General features: G+C 51.8%; 1 protein-coding gene and 1 pseudogene across 3 annotated transcripts in view; both read right to left on the bottom strand.

Moving 5' to 3' along the window:
* INSR (insulin receptor) overlaps nt 1–20,717 on the bottom strand; it is a 192,069-nt gene that overhangs the window by 100,758 nt on the left and 70,594 nt on the right. The window lies entirely within an intron of this gene.
* On the bottom strand, nt 16,755–19,703 carry LOC126942774 (uncharacterized; annotated as a pseudogene).

Here is a 20,717-nt window from a genome sequence, read left to right as displayed (position 1 = left end):
CTACAGGCACACACTTAGGATCCACACTCAGCTAATTTTGGTATTTGTTGTGCAGACGGGGTTTGGCCATGTTGCCCAGTCTAGTTTGAAACCAGCCAGTTAGGAACCAGGCTGTACAGCAGGAGGTGAGCGGCAGGCGAGCGATGGAAGCTTCATCTGTATTTACAGTCACTCCCCCTCACTCGTATGACCACCCGAGCTGTGCCTCCTGTCAGATCAGCAGCAGCATTAGATTCTCATAGGAGCATGAACCCTATTGTGACCTGTGCATACGAGGTATCTAGGTTGCACACTCCTTATGAGAATCTAATGCTTGATGATCTGTCACTGTCTCCCATCACCACCAAATGGGATCATGAGGTCAGGAGTTCAAGACCAGCCTGACCAACATGGTGAAACCCCGTCTCTACTAAAAACACAAAAATTTGCTGGGTGTGGTGGTGAGTGCCTGTAATCCCAGCTACTCGGGAGGCTGAGGCAGGAGAATCGCTTGAACCCAGGAGGTGGAGATTGCAGTGAGCCGAGATCACGCCTTTGTACTCCAGCCTGGGCAATGGAGTGAGACTCCATCTCAAAAAAAAAAAAAAAAAAGAGAATCTAATGCCTGATGATCTGTCACTGTCTCCCATCACCCCCAGAATGGACCGTCTAATGCAGGAAAACCAGCTCAGGGCTCCCACTGATTCTACATCATGGTGAGTTATACAATTATTTCATTGTATATTACAATGTAATAATAATATAAATAAAGTGCACGACAAATGTAATGGGCTTGAATCATCCTGAAACCGCCCCCCACCCCCAGCCCCGGCTCAGTCTGTGGAAACATTGTCTTCCACAAAACCAGTCCTTTGGTGTCAAAAAGTTTGCTGGCCTCAGGATTCAATGATGGAATTCAAAGCGTGCATTGAGCAACTGTAGTAGTTGTTGTTGTTGATGCATTCTTTGAAAACTTTGATGCATTCTTGGGAAAACTGTATTTGTCCCCACTTTTGTGTGTGGCTCCCAAATCGTCCAGGTACCGGAGGCAGAGCTGCTGTTGCTGGTGACCCGAACTGGTAACTGGTCCTTCTGGGCAGTTGATCCTGTCAGTCCAACCCGTCACCTCGCTCCATTCAATTCAGCAAACGCAAATATGAACCCGATCTATGCCAAGCAGCCCCTGGCCAGGCACAGGAAGCGGACACTGCCCTCCAAGATCCCACAACTGAGCCCAGGAGGATCACAACCAGACACTGCTATCTGTGCATCTGGGTCTGAACCCACAGTCTCTCCACATTCCCATCAACCCTGCATTCTCCTCTTTCCTAAAAGGACACAACCCAAAAGAGTCATCAAGGAAGGCCGGGCAGGGTGGCTCACACCTGTAATACCAGCACTTTGGGAGGCCAAAGCGGGTGGATCACTTGAGGTCAGGAGTTCGAGACCAGCCTGGCCAACATGATGAAACTAAAAAATACAAAAAGTGTACAAAAATACAAAAATTCTACTAAGAAAAAGAAAAATTAGCCGGGTGTGGTGGCACACTGTAATCCCAGCTACTTGGGAGGCTGAGGCACGAGAATTCCTTGAACCCGGTAGGACGAGGTTTCAGTGAACAGAGATTGCACCACGGCACTCCAGCCTGGGCGGCAGACTGAGACTCTATCTCAACAACAACAACAAAAACAAACAAAAAGTTATCAAGGAATAAATAAAACAGGTGACATGCTGTTTTTCTAAAGCCCAGATATCACGTTGTCAACCACACTTCCTGACAACACCTAAATCCCCTTCGAAACCACTTGGAAGTTTCTAGAAGAGCTCACCCACAGTAACAGAACACTCAAGTCTAAAAGGGAAAACACAAAATCCCCAATTTTCCTCTCAGAAATCAGGATTTAATAGCCTCTTAAGGAAACCATAATTTGAGGGCCATTGGGTGCACTGCTCTCTAAGGCCTGTGATTATAGAACGCCGAGAATGACTGGAAACTTGAACCACCAGGGAATTTGGGCTCCAACTAAAATGAATGAGACCCATGGCTGGGCACGGTGGCTCACGCCTGTAATCCCAGCACTTTGGGAAGCCGAAGCAAGCGGATCACCTGAGGTCAGGAGTTCGAGACCAGCCTGGCCAACATGATAAAACCCCATCTCTACTAAAAATAGAAAAATTAGCCAGTCATGGTGGCAGGCACCTGTAATCCCAGCTGCTCGGGAGGCTGAGGCAGGAGAATCGCTTGAACCCGGGAGGCAGAGGTTGCAGTGAGCCAAGATGGTGCCACTGCACTCCAGCCTGGGTGACAGAGTGAGACTCCGTCTCAAAACAAAACAAAGCAAAATAAAATGAATGAGACCCAAAGCAGAAGGCATAGCAAAGCCCCTTCACCCACACACAGACACTGAGAGGAGGCTGGGGAGGGCACAAGGAAGGTGCAAAGAGGGAAAATATCACGAGAATAAAGAAACCATCTCAAATAAACATGAGTTTGCCCACGTATGTCCCCCTAGCCTGGCTAAAGAAAGAGTGGGCCGGGGCAGTGGCTCATGCCTGTAATCCCAGCACTTTGGGAGGCTGAGGCAGGAGGATCGCTTGAGACCAGAAGTTCAAGACAAGCCTGGGCAATATAGCAAGACCCATCTCTACAAGCAAGTTTAAAAACTACTTGAGGGACTGAGGCAGGAGGATCCCTAGAGCACAGGGGTTTGAGGCTGCAGTGAGCTATGATTGTGCCGTTGCACTCTAGCCAGGGTGACAGAGTGAGACCTTGTTTGAGAAGGAAGGAAGGAAAGAGGGAGGGAAGGAAGAAGAGGGAAAGGAAAGAAGGAGGGAAAGAAGAAAGAGAAGGAGAGATGGAGGGAGGGAGGGAAAAGGAAGGAGACAGAAGAAGAGAGGGAGGGAGGGAGGGAGGGAGAGGGAGGGGAGAAGGGAGGGGGAGGGAGGGGGAGAGGGGAGGGAGAGGGAGGGAGGGAGGGAGGGGGGAGGAGGAGGAGGGAGGGAGGAAGGAGGAGGAGGGAGAGGGAGGGGAAGGGAGGAGGGAGGGAGGGAGGGAGAAGGGAGGGGAGGGAGGGAGGGGAGGGAGGGAGGGAGGGAGGGAGGGGAGGGGAGGAGGGAGGGGGAGGGAGGGGAGAGGAAGGAGGGAGGGGAGGAGGGAGGGGAGGGGAGGGAGGGAGGGAGGGAGGGAGGGAGGGAGGGAGGGAAAGGGAGGGAGGGAGGGGGGGGAGGAAGGGAGGGGAGGGAGGGAGGGAGGGAGGGGAGGGGAGGGAGGGAGGGAGGGGGGGAGGGGGGGGGGAGGGAGGGGGGGAGGAAAGGGAAGGGAGGGAGGGGGAGGGAGGGAGGAGAGAAGGGAGGGAGGGAGGGGAGAAGGGAGGGAGGGGAAGGAAGGAGGAGGGAAGGGGGAGGGGAGGGAGGAATGGAGGGAGGGAGGGGGAGGAGGGGGGAGGGAAGGGAGGGAGGGGAGGGAGGGAGGGGGAGGGAGGGGAGGGAGGGGAGGGGAGGGGAGGGGGGGGAGGGGAGGGGAGAAAGGGAGGGAGGGAGGGGAGAAAGGGAGGGAGGGGGGGAGGGGAGGGAGGGGGAAGGGAGGGAGGGGGGGGGAGGGAGGGAGGGAGGGGAGGGAGGGGGGGGAGAAGGGAGGGAGGGGGGGGAGGAGGGAGGGAGGGGAGGGAGGGAGGGGGAGGGGGGAGGGGGAGAAGGGAGGGAGGGGAGGGAGAAGGGAGGGGGAGGGGGGGGAGGGAGAGGGGAGGGGGAGGGGGAGGGGGGAGGGAGGGGGAGAAGGGAGGGGAGAAGGAGGGAGGGAGGGAGAAGGGGGAGGGGGAGGGGAGAGGGAGGGGAGGGAGGGGGGGGAGGGGAGAGGGGAGAAGGGAAGGGAGGGAGGGAGGGGAGAAGGGAGGGAGGGAGGGAGGGGAGGGGAGGGGAGGGGAGGGAGGGAGGGGAGGAGAGGGAGGGGGGAGAAGGGAGGAAAGGGAGGGAGGGAGGGGGAGAGGGGGAGGGGGGGAGAAGGGAAGGAGGGAGGGAGGGGAGGGGGAGGGGAGGGGGGGAGGGGAGAAGGGAGGGAGGGGAGGGAGGAGGGGAGGGAGGGGGAGAGGGAGGGAGGAGGGGGAGGGAGGGAAGGGGAGGGAGGGGAGGGAGGAGGGGAGGAGGAGGAGGAGGGAGGGAGAGAAAGAAAGAAAAGAGTTACAAGGAGCTTGGCCTTGGGCGTGGAAAGGGATTTGTGGTTAAGAGCTGGTCCCACTTCCAGCCCTTGTACCCCCTAGAAAACCACCTCATGTTTGGCTCACGAACTTCTGCTTCTTGGAACTCGTCTAAGTCAAAGACAACAACCCCCTCTGAGATGTCACTGATCTCATGCCACGTAACCATTCTGTGGCTGCCAGGAGGAACCGCCCATTCGGTCTTCTTGGGTTTACTCCTAATTCCACGCCCACCTCACCTTGAATTTCCCACTTTGAAATCTAAAGATCAAAGGTGTTTCTTGGTTCTCACATAGAAATCGCCCCCTTGAACTTCCTTCCTATCAGTTTCCTCAGCCTATCTTCCCTCATTATTCACAAAGAGTTCTACAGGATGCAAAGATAAAATTTAATGTACCTTTCCTTAGCAACCGGGAAAAAAAAATCCCTGAAAAATTAAACAGCAGATACCCAAATAGAAACTTTGCTTTGGAAAAATGGGATCTGACCACACACACGTGCACAGGCCACACAAACCGTCATAACCTTGACCAGCTTAAGAGAACAATTCTCAAGCCAGTGAGAAAACAACAGCTGTGGCTGGGCGCCGTGGCTCACACCTGTAATCCCAGCACTTTTGGAGGCCCAAGTGGGTGGATCGCTTGAGCCCAGGAGCTCGAGACCAGCTTAGACAACATGGCAAAACCTAGTCTCTGCTAGGGATACAAAACTTAGGCCGGGTGCAGTGGCTTACGCAGGTAATCCCAGCACTTTGGGAGGCTGAGGTGGGCAGATCATGAGGTCAGGAGATCGAGACCATCCTGGCCAACATGGTGAAACCCCATCCCTACTAAAAACACAAAAATACAAAAATTAGCTGGGCGTGGTGGCGCGTGCCTGTAATCCCAGCTACTCGAGAGGCTGAGGCAGGAGAATCACTTGAACCAGGGAGTTGCAGGTTGCAGTGAGCCAAGATCACACCACTGCCCTCCAGCCTGGTGACACAGCGAGACTATATATATATATAGAGAGAGAGAGAGACAGAGAGAGAGAGATACAGACAGACAGACAGACAGACAGACAGACAGAGAGACAGAGACAGTCTTGCTCTGTGGCCCAGGCTGGAGTACAGTGGCACAATCTCAGCTCACTGCAGCCTCCGTTCTCGGGTTCAAGTCATTCTCCTGCCTCTGCCTCCCAAGTAGGGCTGGGATTACAGGCACCCACCACCACGCCCTGCTAATTGTTGTATTTTTAGTAGAGACGGGGTTTCACCATGTTGGTCAGGCTGGTCTCCAACTCCTGATCTCAAGTGATCCACCCTCCTTGGCCTCCCAAAGTGCTGGGATTACAGGTGTTAATCAAACTGTTCTTCATACAACCAGGTAATTCGGGAAAAATGGTCCCCTTGGGGTCTGCTTGTTGGCTGGCTGGTTGGTTGGTTTGAAACAGGATCTCTCTCTGCTGCACAGGCTGGAGTGCAGTGGCACAGTCACAGCTCACTGCAGCCTCGACTTCCTCGACTTCCTGATTCTCCCGCCTCAGCCTCCCGAGTAGCTGCGACTACAGGTGCACGCCACCGCACCCAGCTAATTTTTATATTTTTAGTAGACATGGGGCTCTTTCTGTATTGCCCAGGCTGGTTTTGGACTCCTGACCTCAAGAATTTCTCCCACCTCAGCCTCTCTAAGTACCAGGATGACAGGTGCGAGGCACTGCGCTGTCTTATTTAGCAATAAGCTAAATTCCGTTTTCAGGAGAGGATGCTGTCATCCAACTGCCGGTACAATCCAGGTAAGGATTTCACTCCGTCCTCTGTGTTTTCCAAAGGAGCCGGCGTTGGAAAAGGACGTGCATTCCACCAAGCATTCTTAACGACCTGGGACTTTGGGGGTCAGGTAAGTTCCGGATTTTATTATTAGTAACAAATTTAATTAACTAACAACAACAAAAAGTGACCCCTCAGGAACCAAAACATGCACGACCGCATTTATACAGGGGCAGAGTAAACCACTCAACAGCTGCCTCCGCTCCCACAGACGGAAAGCTGCAGGGTCAGGGCCGGCAGCCGCGGACTAGGAAGCCGTCCCCGTCAACCCGATCTGGAACAATCCACAACGCTTATCAGGGGAGATACCCTGGGCAAGAGGCAACGAAAACACTCCTTCTGCCAAATAGAGCTTTGGAGGGAAGATCGGTTTGTCTGGGGCAGGACTGGGTCACGGGCTACACACCTTCTCCTTTTATTCTCACGAATTCAACACCTGGTAATGCTGGGGCTGTTTCTCAAGTCACAGACTCAGACTCTGGGGTGGATAATTCCCCCTTCACTGTTATTTTTTTTTTTTTTTTTTGAGACGGAGTCTCGCTCTGTCGCCCAGGCTGGAGTGCAGTGGCCGGATCTCAGCTCACTGCAAGCTCCACCTCCCAGGTTCACGCCATTCTCCTGCCTCAGCCTCCCGAGTAGCTGGGACTACAGGCGCCCGCCACCTCGCCCGGCTAGTTTTTTTATCTTTTTTTAGTAGACACGGGGTTTCACCATGTTAGCCAGGATGGTCTCGATCTCCTGACCTCGTGATCCGCCCGTCTTGGCCTCCCAAAGTGCTGGGATTACAGGCTTGAGCCACCGCGCCCGGCCCACTGTTATCTTAAAGTAGCGTTTGTCAGCCTCAGGACTGGTGGTATTCATCAGGACTGGTATCTTCATCTAGGGTGGGGCCGCCTTGTACACTGCAGGGTGCTGAGTAGCATCCCTGGCCTCCGCCCACTCCATGCCAGGATCTCCCCCAGCTCCCCCCGCCCCAGCCCGCTGTATGACAACCACAGATGTCCCCAGAAATATCCAGACCCACCCTAGGGTGAGAACCACCTGGTGAGCAAGACCCTTGCCAGAGCCAGAGGGAAATCATCAAAGCGGATGGGGCTGAAATGGCTGAGTTGATCCATCTATCTGTTCATCAGGCCCTGATTTACAGCTTTGGGGGCTCCAGCACCCCACGCCCCTGGCTTCCCCACAGTCACACTGCCATTCTCCGTCATCCCCGGGACCCAAGCCCAGCAGTTCCCGCTCAGCTCCCACCTTGGAGACACATGTTGAATCCAACGCACATTCACCTGTCCAAGATTTGCTAAGGGTCTGGCATGTTTTGGGGGCGCTTCAACAGTGACAAGACATCGTGGACAGTGACCTCATGGTGCTTCCAGCCCAGCAGGCAGGCAGAATCAGAGAGAACATTTTTCTTTTAATTTATGTTTGGGTTTTTTTGAGACGGAGTTTCACTCTGTCGCCCAGGCTGGAGTGCAATGGCATGATCTTGGCTCACCGCAACCTCCGCCTCCCGGGTTCAAGCAATTCTCCTGCCTCAGCCTCCCAAGTAATTGGGGTTACAGGCACCCGCCACCACACCCCGCTAATTTTTTGTATTTTTAGTAGAGACAGCGTTTCACCATGTCGGCCAGGCTGGTCTCGAACTCCTGACCTCAGGCGATCCACCTGCCTCGGCCTCCCAAAGTGCTGGGATTACAGGTGTGAGTCACTGTGCCCAGTCAGAGAGAAATTTCTATCTCCTTCTGTGCCACCCTCTAGCAGCCTCTTCAGCCCCGGACCCTCAGTGAATTCCTACAGCACACAAGGATCCCAGGCCAGCAATTAGAGTCCTTTTTCAGCTCTGTTTAAAATGTGAGGCTTAGAATAACAATGAAGATGCTTTCAACCACTACAGGACTCACCCTCCATAAAGCATGCAAAGAATGATTACGCAGCATTCACTTTCCCTTTGCTTCTCTCCCCAAGGAATGCTCAAAATAAATTCTCTCCTACAGGTCCTTTATTTATGGAGCCAAAGAGCATCTCAGAAGGATGATTTCTGCAGCAAAGGTTGCAAATCATTCGCACATCTTCAAAGTACTAGCGTCCATAGCCCAGTGCGTGGGCTCCTCTATTTGTCTACGAAGAAAAGCAACATCTTCAACAACTCGTGACCAGCAGGGAAAGACTTTAGACAGGAAAAGTCAAATCACAAGTTAAAAAGTCAGAACTGGCTGGGCACGGTGGCTCACGCCTGTCATCTCAGCCCTTTGGGAGGCTGAGGCGGGTGGGTCACGAAGTCAGGAGTTCGAGACCAGCCTGGCCAACATGGTGAAACCCCGTCTCTACTAAAGATACAAAAAGTTAGCCAGGCGTGGTGGTGCATGCCCGTAATCTCAGCTACTCAGGAGCTGAGGCAGGAGAATCGCTTGAACCCGGGAGGCAGAGGTTGCAGTGAGCCGAGATCGTGGGCGAGAGGGCGAGACTTTGTCTCAAAACAAGGAAGGAAGGGAGGGAGGGAGGGAAGGAGGGAGGAAGGAAGGAAGGAAGGAGAGAGAAATGGGACATAGACACTTTAACTTCCCAAAACCCAGACAGGTTGGCTGTTAGGCTGTGAGAAGTCTATGAACCAGCTTCTCAATAAATGCCTTCTAAGGATGGCTTTGTGATGAAGGTGTTTTCTCTTTGTGATTAAACTCCTTACCCATCTGAAGGGGGAAATTCCATTTAAGAAATGAACCAGGTATGAGAGGAGACATTTTCCCCAGAGGGAGGCAGTGACCTCTTCTTTCCTCCCTGGGGCTCGGAACCTGTTTCTTCACACGTCCTCGCAGAACTCTAGTTCCCATTACCCGCTGTGCTGGCCCCTCCATAAACATTTGCTGAACAAATAAACCCACGACGGAAGGCAACAGAAACTTCAAGACAAGACGGCTGGGCCGCCGACCGCCTAACCGGAGGGAACCAGACGTTACCGTTAAAGTTAAAAGTTAAAAGCCTTCCCAAGGTCACCGAGCGAGGTCTGTCTAACCTGGCCTGAGGTCCTCATTCTTCTCTACCCTGTTTACCCAGGATGGAAAAATGACGTTCTCTGCTGGTGGACCGGTTGTCCACGTGAGAGATTTCAACACAGCGTTTGGGAATTTTAAACCTCCATCATCGCTGCAGCCCAAGGAACAAAATCAGGGACCAGGTATGCGTTAGGGGATTTGCAAATGCCATCTTATTTCATCCACTCAGTGACCATAGAGGAAGGTGTGATGATGATTTATCCCTCTTTTTATAGATGAGGAAACAGAGATGCTCAGTAGTTCCAAAGGTCCTTCCCTTCCCTTTTTTTCTTCCCTTCCTTCCTTCTGTCCTTCCTTCTTCCCTCCCTTTCTCCCTCCCTTTCTCCCTCCCTCCCTTCTTCCCTCACTCCCTTTCCTTCCTTCCCTCCCTCCCTCCTTCCTTGTTCCCTCCCTCTCTCCCTTTTTCCTTCCTTCCTTCCCCCCTCCCCCCTCCCTCCGTCCTTCCTTCCTTCCTTCCCCCCTCCCTCCCTCCCTCCTTCCTTGTTCCCTCCCTCCCTTTTTCCTTTCTTCCTTCCTTCCCCCCTCCCTCCCTCCCTCCTTCCTTCCTTCCTTCTTCCCTGCCTCCCTCCCTTCGTTTCTTTCTTCACAGTCTGGCTCTGTTGCCCAGGCTGGAGTGCAGTGGTGCAATCATAGCTCACTTCAGCCTCGACCCCTGGGCTCAGTGGATCGTCCCGCCTCAGCCTCCCAAGTAGCTGGGGCTACAGGCACATGCCACTGTGACTGGCTAAATTTTTATTTTTTGTAGACAAAAAAGGTCACACAGCAAAGAAGTGGAAGAACTGGGATTCGAACCCAGGACCACGGGCTCTGAGTCTGTGCTTGTTCATGGAAGCACCAGTCAGTTCAGGCGCTCCCAGGCCTCGCCCAGATGGTCAAACGCTTCAAACAAGGACACCAGGGAAGGTCACTGTTCCTCGTATTTATGCCCCTTGTGTCACTGTCTATATCTGGGGTTAAGAATCACTCCAAAAACACCACAGTGATCTTCCAGACTGTCAATTCCAGCAGAGCAGACGGCCGTCCCCACCACCACCCCCTCCACCCACTCAGTCCTCTCTGGGTGCCACTTCAGGATGACTCGAAAGACAGAAAAAGACTCAAAGCAAAATGCCTAAAGCTTGGAAATGCCAGCAGCCCCTAAAAACTACTGAGCTTCCTTTTCTTTTATTTATTTATTTATTTATTTATTTATTTATTTATTTATTTTAGATGGAGTCTTGCTCTGTCACCCAGGCTGGAGTGCAGTGGCATGATCTTGGCTCACTGCAACCTTCACCTCCTGGGTTCAAGCGATCTCCTGCCTCAGTCTCCCGAGTAGCTTGGATTACAGGCGCGTGCCACCATGCCTGGCTAAGTTTTGTAATTTTTAGTAGAGATGGGGTTTCATCATGTTGGCCTGGCTGGTCTCGAACTCCTGACCTCAGGTGATCCACCCACCTCGGCCTCCCAAAGTGCTGGGATTACAGGTGTGAGCCACCGCGCCCGGCCCCGAGCCTCCTTTTCTGATATCCTTCATTTCTGCTTCCTTCTCTGAACATATTCGAATCACAAAGCCCCGGCTCTGTTGGGAAATTCTGATGGGAATTGAAACAGGTTCCAAATCTCATGGTCTCACCTGAGGGAAAAGTGGCTAAAGAATATGGAAGCAAGCCGGGCGCAGTGGCTCACGCCTGTAATCCCAGCGCTTTGGGAAGCCAAGGCGGGTGGATCACCTGAGGTCAGGAGTTCAAGACCAGCCTGACTAACATGGAGAAACCCCGTCTCTACTAAAAATACAAAAATTAGCCAGGTGTGGTGGTGTGCACCTGTAATCCCAGCTACTCAGGAGGCTGAGTCAGGAGAATCGCTTAAATCCAGGAGGCAGAGGTTGCAGTGAGCTGAGATCACACCATTGCACTCCAGCCTGGGCAACAGAGCGAGACTCTGTCTCAAAGACAAAAAGAAGATGGAAGTAACTGACTGTGACTCTGAAATCCTAAACGGAATATTGCATGGCATCTTAGACCACCGTGATGTGATGTGGTACAAATGAGACAGTCCCTGAACTCCCACTGTGTACCAGGCGTTGGGGAGAGGTGCATAGTAGCAGGATAGACATCCAGAGGGTAACAGGGAACCACAGGGGATGTCCCTGGGCTCTGGGTTCTAAAGTGCAGGTGCCTTGTATCCAGGGGGTCTAGGAAGGAACAAACTGCCACAATCTAAGGGAGCCACTGCAGGTGTCCCCAGAAGCCACAGCAAGGCCACCAGGATGCTGGGGCCCCGTGTCCACCTCTCACCAAGCCTGTGCTCCAACTCCTGTTGGCCCCTGGCTAGAGATCTGCCCAGAGGGGGTTTCCAAGCCCAGATGCTGGGTTTCTCACTGTATCCTTTTCCCACTGCTGCTGTCACAAATGCCCACAAATGTAAAACGACATACATTTATTATTTTCTCTTGCATCAGGATCTTACTCTGTTGCCTAGGCTGGAGTGCAGTGGTGCAATCATGGCTCACTGCAGCCTCGATCTTCTGGGCTCAAGCAATCCTCCCACCTCAACCTCCCGAGTAGCTGGGAATATAGATGTGTGCCACCAAGCCCAGCTAATTGTTTTGTAGAGATGGGGTCTTCCTATGTTGCCCAGACTGGTCTCAAACTCCTAGCCTCAAGAAATCGTCCCACCTTGGCCTCCCAAAGCACTGGCATTACAGGCATAAGCCACCATGCCCTGCCTATTTTCTCACAGTTTTGGTGGTGAAAAGCCCAAAATGAGTCTTACACGGCTACAATCAAGACGTTACCAAAGGCTGGTTCTTTCTGGAGGCTCCAGAGAGAATCCAGCTTTTAGGGCAGTCTCTTTATCTTGGCCATAGCACTCCGATCTCTTGCTTCCCTCTTTCCCTGAAAAGGGTCCCTGTGATGACATCTGGTGCACCAGATAATCTAGGATCATCCCCCATCTCAAGATCCTCAACTTAATCACATCTGCAAAGAGCCTTGTGCCAAGTGAGGTACCAAATTCACAGGTGACAGGGATTACGATGTGGGTATCTCTGGGGGAAGGGAAAGGCATCATTCAACCGACCATATTCACCCTTCCTGGTATTTTCCTCTCCCAGCCACAGAATGAATGTTTCGGTAGCAGTCAGCGAGTGATATCTCTCATCTTTTTCTTTTTTTTTTTTTTTCTTTTTTTTTCGAGACAGAGTCTCGCTCTGTCGCCCAGGCTGGAGTGCAGTGGCGCAATCTCGGTTCACTGCAAGCTCCGTCTCCCGGGTTCACACCATTCTCCTGCCTCAGCCTCCAGAGTAGCTGGGACTACAGGCGCCCGCCACCATACCTTGCTAATTTTTTGTGTTTTTAGTAGAGACGGGGTTTCACTCTGTTAGCCAGGATGGTCTTGATCTCCTGACCTCATGATCCACCCGCCTCGGCCTCCCAAAGTGCTGGGATTACAGGCGTGAGCCACCATGCCCAGCCTTCTTTCTTTCCTTTTGTAAAAACAAAACGGAAAAGTTGCAAGGGTGATACAAAGAGTTCTCAGGTACCTATCACTCAGCAGAGGTAAATCCCCAGGAATGAAACAGAAGGCTGCACCCAAGAAGCTGCTGCTCAGAAGAGTCCTAAAAGCTCTCTCCACTGTGGGAGGAAGGGATAGTGACAGAGACAGGAGAATGCCTGCCTTGTGGTGGGGGAAGAGAGATTGCAAAACGGTGAGCAAAGAAATAAACACGTTCTGCCTCCGTAGGAAAACACAGGGGGAAGGGGAGAAATTCTGATACCCCCAGGGGTCGCTCGGCAGTGTCTCGGAGACATTTCTGGTTGTCGCCACCGGTGTGGGGTGGGAGTGCTACTGGCATCTAGTGGGGAGAGGCCAGGGATGCTACTAAACACCCTAAAATGCCCAGGACAGCCCCCACCGGAGAGACTAATCCAGCCCCCAATGTCCTCAGTACTGCGGCTGAATAAGCATGGAGTGAGGAAATTTCATCTAAGAGAAATCAAATCAGTTGCCTAATGTCACCCTGCTCAAAAGGGGCAGACCTGGGGTTAACAACCATGGGTTTTTCTCAGAGATTCTGCACACTGAACTTCTTGCCTCTTGTTTTTTTGTTTTGTTGTTTTCTGTTTGTTTGTTTGTTTGTTTTTATGAAACGGAGCCTCGCTCTGTTGCCCAGGCTGGAGTGCAACGGCGCGATCTCCACTCACTACAACCTTCGCCTCCTGGGTTTAAGTGATTCTCCTGCCTCAGTCACCCAAGTGCCTGGGATTACAGGCACCCACCACCACATCTGGTTAATTTTTTGTAGAGGTGGGGTTTCACCATGTCGGCCAGGCTGGTCTCCAACTCCTGACCCCAGGTGATCCACCTGCCTTGGCCGCCCAAAGTGCTGAGATTACAGGCATGGCCCAGCCCTTGCCTGTTGTTTGAGCAAAGATAATCTGAGGAAATCATATGAGGAAGGATCACAGGGAAAAGCATGTAGGTAGAGGGAACAGCAAGTGCAGAGGCTTAGAGGCAGCAGGAAGGCAGCCAGTGAGCTCCAGCCAAGGGTCCCATGTCAGAGAAGTAGGCAACTGGCTTGTTGGTGGCAGCAAAGAAGGCATGAACCATTCTTTCTTCTGCACAGCAGTCACTCTGTGTGTGGTTTTCAGACATATTTAAAGTGGATTTTAAAAACAAGCACACACAAAGGACTTGCAGTCCAACATCTGAGTAGGAGCTTTGTTAGGCTTCCCAGGACCTGGGGAAATTACCCAGGATCCAGGATCAAACTGCAGGGGTGTCTGTTGCAAGGACCAGATATATCACTCTCTCCTGACCACAACCTTCCCCACCTCTACACTGGCCTTTGAAGCTCTGGGCTCCAGTTACTTCCACTGACCACCCCCAGGGCTGGAAACCATAGAGGGGAGTTCTGAGGCTCTCTGGGCTTCACATGTTGCTTTGATTGTCATGCCTTGGATTAGCAAGACCTCTCTCCGTTTGTGAGAACAGAAAGCTGTTATACAGAGAGAGAGAGAGAAAGGAGGGAGGGAAGGACGAAAGGATGGAAGGAAGGAAGGCAGGAAGGAGAGAGAGAGGGAGGAAGGAAGGAAGGAGAAAGAAAAAAGAAAGAGAGAGAGAGGGAGGGAGGGAAAGGAGGGAGGTAAGGAAGGAATGAGGGAGGGAAGGAAGGAAGGAAGCAAAGAGAAAGAGAGAGGAAGAAAGAAAAGAGGCCGGGCGCGGTGGCTCAAGCCTGTAATCCCAGCACTTTGGGAGGCCGAGACGGGCGGATCACAAGGTCAGGAGATCGAGACCATCCTGGCTAACACGGTGAAACCCCGTCTCTACTAAAAATACAAAAAACTAGCCGGGCGAGGTGGTGGGTGCCTGTAGTCCCAGCTACTCGGGAGGCTGAGGCAGGAGAATGGCGTAGACCCAGGAGGCGGAGCTTGCAGTGAGCTGAGATGCGGCCACTGCACTCCAGCCTGGGCGACAGAGCGAGACTCCGTCTCAAAAAAAAAAAAAAAAAGAAAGAAAAGAAAGAAAGAAAAAAGGAAAAGAAAGAAAACAGAAAAGAAAGAAAGAAAAAGGAAGGAAGGAAGGGAAAGGAAGGAAGGGAAAAGAAGGAAGGAAGGAAGGAAGGAAGGAAGGAAGGAAGGAAAGAAAGAAAGAAAGAAAGAAAGAAAGAAAGAAAGAAAGAAAGAAAGAAAGAAAGAAAGAAAGAAAGAAAGAAAGAAAGAAAGAAAAAAAGAAAGAAAGAAAAAGGAGGGAGGAAGGAAAAGAAAGAAAACAAAAAAAAGAAAAGAATGATTGCTGGCTCATTTAACTAACAAGTCATAGGACAAGCATGCTTTCAGGTATAGCTAGATCCAGGTGTCAAAGGATGTCATGGGCACCCCATCTCTCTCCCTTTCCTTGTCTCAGTCCTGCTTCCTTCTATGGTGTCAGAAGTCTGAGACAGGTGGTCTCTACATGGTGGCACCTGGATTATAGCTTCACAGCAAGGAAGATCTAGCAAGGAAAAAATCTCTCTTTCAATCACTCCCATCAACGTCCCAGAGCTGAATCTTATGGAACCCTCTGGGGTCACATGCTCACCCCTGAACCAATCATGGAGGCTAGAGGAATTAAGAAAGCTGATTGGCCCAGTCTGAGTCCTGTGCCTTCCCCTGAGCCAATCATAAGAGTCTGAAGGAATAAAGGAAGCTGGCTCTGGGAATAGAGTCCGCACAGTGAGGTCTGAGTGGCTTCCCAGGCAAAATGTGATTCTAACCCATGCAAAATCTGGTTCTATCTCCAGGAATGCTGAGTAGGCACATCTGAATGTCTCCTCTCCAGAGATGAGTACTCTTGTGTTTGCCTCCTTTTCAAGTTGCTGGCAAAAGTGAATCCTATTTTTTTGTTTTATTTTATTTTTCAGCCTCTCTCTGTCGCCCAGGCTGGAGTGCAGTGGCACGATCTTGGCTCACTGCAACCTCCGCCTCCCGGGGTCAAGCGATTCTCCTGCCTCAGTTTCCCAAGTAGCTGGGGCTACAGGTGCGCCCCCACGCCTGGCTAATTTTTGTATTTTAAGTAGAGACGGGGTTTCGCCATGTTGGCCAGGCTGGTCTCGAACTCCTGACCTCAGGTGATCCTTCTGCCATGGTCTCCCAAAGTGCTGGGATTACAAGTGTGAGCCACCGTGTCCGGCCGCGAATCCTATTTTTACAACTTGTGCCAACTCTAGGCAGGTTCGGTCTTGTTATGCCGATTCGAAAAACTGGGACTAACAGAGCATATGTTATGCAGTGACCAAGAAAATTAAATAAAATAATAGATATAAAACACTTAGCACAGGGTCTAGTATTTGGTAAGCCCGCCACACATCGGCCATTATTATTATTGTATTTTAAATTTTACTGGTAACATAATAGTATGATTTGAGTATTTGTCCCCTCCAAAACACATGTTGAAGTGTAATTCCCCATGTGGCAGCACTGAGAGGTGGGGCCTTTAAGAAGTGATTATGAGGGTTTATCATAGGAGTGGAACTGGTGGTTTTATAAGAAGAGGAAGAAGCCGGGCACGGTGGCTCAAGCCTGTAATCCCAGCACTTTGGGAGGCTGAGACGGGCGGATCACAAGGTCAGGAGATCGAGACCATCCTGGCTAACACGGTGAAACCCCGTCTCTACTAAAAAATACAAAAAACTAGCCGGGCGAGGTGGCGGGCGCCTGTGGTCCCAGCTACTCCGGAGGCTGAGGCAGGAGAATGGCGTAAACCCGGGAGGCGGAGCTTGCAGTGAGCTGAGATCCGGCCACTGCACTCCAGCCTGGGCGACAGAGCCAGACTCAGTCTCAAAAAAAAAAAAAGAAGAGGAAGAGCGACCTGAGCTGACACTCTCAGCCCCCTCGCCATGTGATGCCCTGCTCCCTGTCAGGACGCTGCAGAGAGCCCCCAGCAGCAAGAAGGTCCTCATCAGGCCGGGTGCGGTGGCTCATGCCTGTAATCCCAGCACTTTGGGAGGCTGAGGCGGGCGGATCACTTGAGGTGAGGAGTTTGAGACTAACCTGGCCAACATGGCGAGACCCCGTTTCTACTAAAAACACAAAAATTAACCAGCCGTGGTGTTGCGCACCTGTAATCCCAGCTACTCGGGAGGCTGAAGTGGGAGAATCTCTTGAACCCAGGAGGCAGAGGTTTCAGTGAGCTGAGATTGTGCCACTGCCCTCCAGCCTGGGCAATAGAGTGAGATCCTATCTAAAAAAAAAAAAAAAAGAAGAAGAAGAAGGCCGGGTGCAGTGGCTCACGCCTGGCCTCATGCTCACTGCGCCCGGCCAGTTTTTTTATTTGTTTAGAGACAGGGTCTTGCTACATTGCCCAAGTTGGTCTTCAATTCCTGGCCTCAAGCGATCCTCCTGCCTCAGCCTCCCAAAGTGCTGGGATTACAGGCATGAGCCACGGCGTCCAGCCTGGCTTCCCTATTTGGCAGTGATTAGGTCCACTCCTTACTCTTGGTGAAGGAAACAGCTAAGTCCTTGGGGAGGGCCAGGCTGGAGGTAGCTACACTTCCTTAGAGGAAGCTGCAGGTATAAGGAAGCCTGCTGACTCCAGGGACAGGGAGGCCAGCCCCCTTGCAAAAAAGGCAAAGAGGGGCTGGGCGCGGTGGTTCATGCCTGTAATCCCAGCACTTTGGGAGGCCGAGACGGGCAGATCACGAGGTCAGGAGATCGAGATCATCCTGGCTAACACGGTGAAAACCCGTCTCTACTAAAAATACGAAAAAAAGTAGCCAGGCGTGGTGGCGGACACCTATAGTCCCAGCTACTCGGGAGGCTGAGGCAGGAGAATGGCGTGAACGCAGGAGGCAGAGCTTGCAATGAGCCGAGATCGCGCCACTGCACTTCAGTCTGGGCGACAGAGTGAGACTCTGTCTCAAAAAAAAAAAAAGGCAAAGAGGGAGGCCAATGAAAAACTGGCTAAAACTGGCCAGGCACTGTGGCTCACGCCTGTAATCCCAGCACTTTGGGAGACCAAGGAGGGAGTATCACCTGAGGTCAGGAGTTTGAGACCAGCCTGGCCAGCATGGCAAAACACCATCTCTACTAAAAATACAAAAATTAGCCCGGTGTGGTGGTATGCACTTGTAATCTCAGCTACTTGGGAGGCAGAGGCAGGAGAATTGCTTGAACCTGGGAGGCGGAGGTTGCAGTGAGCTGAGATTGCGCCACTGCACTCCAGCCTGGGTGACAGAGCAAGACTCAAAACAAACAAAACAAACAAACAAAAACAAGCTAAAACTAAAGAGGTTACCATGTGCCACACACTACACTTTATATATCACAAGCATTAATTACCTCATTTGATTTTCACCCAAACCAATAAATGGAAGTATCTAGAGAAAGAAGCCCAGCATAAAGACACAAGGGAGCATTTTTGGAGATAACCATTGACAGAACTGAGTTAAAGAAAATTCAATCAGTGTCCAGGCTCTGGTGTAAAATTCTGCTTTTGGGTGAAATGTAGGGTGACCTGGGCACACTGTGATGGTCCTGGCTAACCAATAGCAGATGGGCTTTTGCAGAGAAAAATCCAGGGCCCTGTGATGAGTTGGTCACCCTAGTGACCCAATTTTGGCCTCCAGATAATAGCTTCTGGCCAACTCTAAGAGGATCAGGAAGGCAAGGTTAGCACAGACTGTGCGTCTTCTTCATTGAACTCCTATTCACCCTTCAAAACCCAGTACAAAAATTCCCTTCCTCTGTAAGGCAGAGTATAACAGGAAAAGCTAGGGTTCTGAAGCCAGAGAGACTGTGGGTTCAAATCCTAGCTCTGTGAAAAGATTGTTATGAGGACCATGTGCCTGGGAGACAATGCATGCTCAATAACTGTATACAGCTGGTGCTCAATAAATAGTAACTTGTGGATGTTCCCAGGTGCTTCAAAGCCCTTAACCTGATGGATGCTACTTATTAAACCCAAAATTTCCCATCTTCCCTCCTCTAAGCTACCAGAACAGACTGGAACACAATTTTTTATTTTATTTTATTTTTTTGAGATGGGCGGAGTCTCGCTCTGCCACCCAGGCTGGAGTGCAGTGGCGTGATCTCGGCTCATTGCAACCTCTGCCTCCTGGGTTCAAGCCATTCTCCCGCCTCAGCCTCCCGAGTAGCCGGGACTACAGGCGCCCGCCCCCACACCCGGCTAATTTTTGTATTTTTAGTAGAGACGGGGTTTCACCATGTTGGCCAGGATGGTCTCGATCTCTTGACCTCGTGATATGCCTGCCTCAGCCTCCCAAAGTGCTGGGATTACAGGAGTGAGCCACCGCACCAGGCCAGTTTTTTTTTTTTTTTTAAGACAAAATCTTGTCACATGCGCAAACCAGTTCATGCAAATCTCCGTTTCAGTCTTTCTCCCTCAACCTCAAGCCCTGACACCAAGCAGGGCTGTTTTTCCACTTGGCTTTTCCTCTGCCAAGAATTTCTCCAGAGCACAAACAGAGGCGTGCAGCGAAGTAAACACGGGAAGCTCTGAAAACGCATTCACGGGCAGCTCAAAGGTGTCGAGACATCAGGGTGTGTGGCCGAGCTTTCCGCCATGGGGACAGCGAGCCTCCACGAAGCCGAGGCGACTTCTGACGGCCCCGCTCCAGATGACCAAGCCACATCTCGACCAGAGGAAGGAGAACACACAAAGACAGACAGTGTCTCTGCCGGCGGGCGATGGTCCAGGCAGTGCACCCTGGGCGAAGGCGCCAAGAAGCCGTAAGATGTGCGTCCCGAGGAAATGCACTGTGGTTATAAATACAGCAAAGAGTGTTTGGATGAAGCTGGTGTCTGAAAGTGGAGATGGTCCTGGCTAACCAACAGCAGGTGGGCTTCTGCAGAGATCATCCAGGGCCCTTTCCACAGAGACCTGCGGCTGTAAGGAAGTCCCCCAAGCCCCCATTAAATATCCAGGTTCTCCTTGTCTCTAAATTAACTGGCTGAAGAAAACTTGGTCCAAACTGCATCAGTGGTGGGGGTGGGGGAACAGAGGAAAGAAAACGGGATGAGACAGGCAGACAGACAGACAGACAAACAGAGACAGACGGGGAGTATCCCATCAAGGCAGCAGGGCAGCAGAAAAGCGGAGTCAGGAGAGAGGAGGGGAGAGGGGAGGCTGTGGCCACATGCTATAACACTTACAGCTTCCTATGCACCCAGCACTAGTCCAATTATTAACCATTTATTTCCCCCAACAATCCTAGATGTTACCATTTTACAGAGGAGAAGACTGAGGCACAGAGAGGTTCAGTAACCTGCCCATGGCCACACAGCTATTGAGTTACCGAGCCATAAGAAGATGCTCGCTCCATCAGTGTTACTGTGGGCCAGTTGCCATCATGGGCGTAAGATGATTCTTCAGGGAGAAACACTGATGTTCCCCTTCACCGACACTTTCTCCAGATCAGCTTAGGGGTGCTTGAGTGCCTGGCCCGCCCCCACCAAGCCAAAATGCTTCTGATTCTCCAGTGTACCATGTCACCAATTAGGTGTTTCACGAGGGGCTTCCAAGAGAGAAGGACATGTCCGTTTTCTTCCCTGCGGCTATGTCCTGACTCCCCAGCCCAGCACTTGAGTAATACATAAACCCACCCTCATTACATGACTATAATCGTATTCCCCCAGATTCCTTGGTCCCCCAAGACTAGGGACGTGGTTTTTGTTGGCAGCACTGCAGTGTCAAGCCACAGAGCCATTTGGCTGATGATAGGCTCTTGGTTTCCATTCCCCATCCCCTCAAAAAAAGAGCAGAGAATAACTGCAGAGTACCCCTCACCCCCATTCCAGCACCCTGGTCCAGGGGTCCTCAAATGGAGGCAATTCTGCTCACCAGGAGACACCCAGCAGTGTCTGGAGACATTTGTGTTTGCCATGCCTCAGGGGCGGCGCTCCTGGCATGGAGTGGATGGAAGCCAGGGATGCTGCTCAGCACCCTGCAGTGCCCAGGATGGCCCCACCCCAGAGAACAATCCAGCCCCAGTGTCCACCGGACCCAGGTGGAGAAACCTCGTGCCAGAACGGGAAGCTCCTCTTCTCCACCACATCAAAGCGAAGATGACAATGGCTCTGAGTTTGACGCAAAGTTAGGGGGAAGTCTCATTTTGCAAATGGCTGACTGTAACACTAAAAAAGGAAAATTAAAAAATGTCTGAGGATCGGCTAGGTGTGGTGCCTCACACCTGTAATCCCATCACTT

Source organism: Macaca thibetana, chromosome 19 (assembly GCF_024542745.1).
Source record: "Macaca thibetana thibetana isolate TM-01 chromosome 19, ASM2454274v1, whole genome shotgun sequence".
Taxonomy (NCBI): Eukaryota; Metazoa; Chordata; class Mammalia; order Primates; family Cercopithecidae; genus Macaca; species Macaca thibetana.
Note: the sequence above shows the minus strand (reverse complement) of the source record. Positions and strands in the feature narration are given on the sequence as shown.